The following is a 1,548-nucleotide window of genomic DNA, read 5'->3' as shown; positions in this document are numbered from 1 at the left end:
GCTCAAAGGCATCAATTCTCCTTCTATCATCCCTACCAATTAGGCCACCAGAACTCTTTGTATCTTTTAGTTGTTCTAAGAATGAAAACAAATGTAAGAGTTATTTTACTTTTCTTTTTTTTTTTGCCCCCAGGAGTTTAACATGACTATGCTCCAGTTTTTCCAGTGTCAATCTGGTCCTGCAGATGGCTCATTCTGTCTTTAATCATCTACATATATTATGTGTCTTGTGAGGAATGTGCATCCTGTCAACCCCCTTACAAGGGAAAGCCCACAGAGGGAGAGAGCAAGTCAACGTCAGTCAGCATCTCTTTCCAGCATCTGCCTTATAGAGAGTTTAATTCCGTTCTGCCACAGACAATCCAGGGGAAAGGAATGTAAATGCGGGAAGGGAAAGAGAAATGTGAGGGTCTGCCAAAGGATTCCAGTTTTCTCAATGTTTTTCTTATATAGAAAGGCTTAGCCAGATGGTCACGCATGCATTGAGAATCCACACATTTCTTGAGATGTCAAACCAGACGTTGTGCTGCAGCTCCTCTGGAACACAATCTCATCTCAGTCAGGCTGCCTGAAGGCACAGAAGAAAAGGAGGAAAGGTTTGTGGTCAGAACAGGAAACAGCCAGAACATATTCAGGACACAGTTCCCGAGTCCCACACTCTGACTTCCCTACACACCCTGCTTGTTTGCTGGGCCGAGGCTATGGCAGAGGTAATACACCACTAACAACGCTCCGAGAGAGGCTCTGAGGAGGGGAGATGGACGGATAGCGGTCTTGGCAAGCCAGCTGGCAGTGAGCTCTCTCGAGGAGAGTCTGTTCTAATAACGCATCTCTAACCATTTTGAGTTCCTATATATCAATAGTAGGCTTAGTAGGTGGCTTGCAGGATTAAATTTATCTTCAACTTTCATCACACCAGAGTGGGCCTTTGAAATGGGAAAAAGCCCTAACCCATTGCCATGATTTCAGCTCACAGCAGCCCTGCAGGTCAGAGCAGAACTGCCCCAGAGGGTTTCCCAGGCTCTGCGTCTTTACACAAGGAGACGCCCAGGTCTTTCTCTTCACAGGCAGCTGGCTGATTTGAGCTACAACCTTTCTGTTCCCGGCCAGGTGCTTTAATCATTGTGTCACCGGGCTCTCTCACACTGGGATTCCCACGCACTGCCATTAAGTCAGTTCTGACTCATGGTGACACATCATCAGGTCTCCTCTGTAAATAGTCACAGAGGAGGCTGAATTGCTCCCACGGAGCAGCTGGTGAATTTGCAGTGCTGACCTATCAGTCAGCAGCTCAGCATGCAATTCAATGCGCCACCAGGGCTCCTTCACATCGGGACTGTTGCTGCTGTCTCTGTGTGCCATCAAGGCAGAAATGACGCATTGCGGGCCCTCCAGAGGGTTTTCTCAGGGAAAGAGACTGCTCATCCTTCTCCCACAGACCAGCTGGTGGGTTCAAACTGCTTGCCTTTGGATTGCAGCACAGCCGCTTCTTACCACTAGGCCACCAGAGCTCCCTTCGTACTGGGACTGTTGTTGTTGTTGTTATGT

Source organism: Elephantulus edwardii, unplaced genomic scaffold (genome assembly GCF_000299155.1).
Source record: "Elephantulus edwardii isolate Elephantulus edwardi_28Jun2011 unplaced genomic scaffold, EleEdw1.0 scaffold00252, whole genome shotgun sequence".
Taxonomy (NCBI): domain Eukaryota; kingdom Metazoa; phylum Chordata; class Mammalia; order Macroscelidea; family Macroscelididae; genus Elephantulus; species Elephantulus edwardii.
This window is presented reverse-complemented; position numbering follows the sequence as displayed.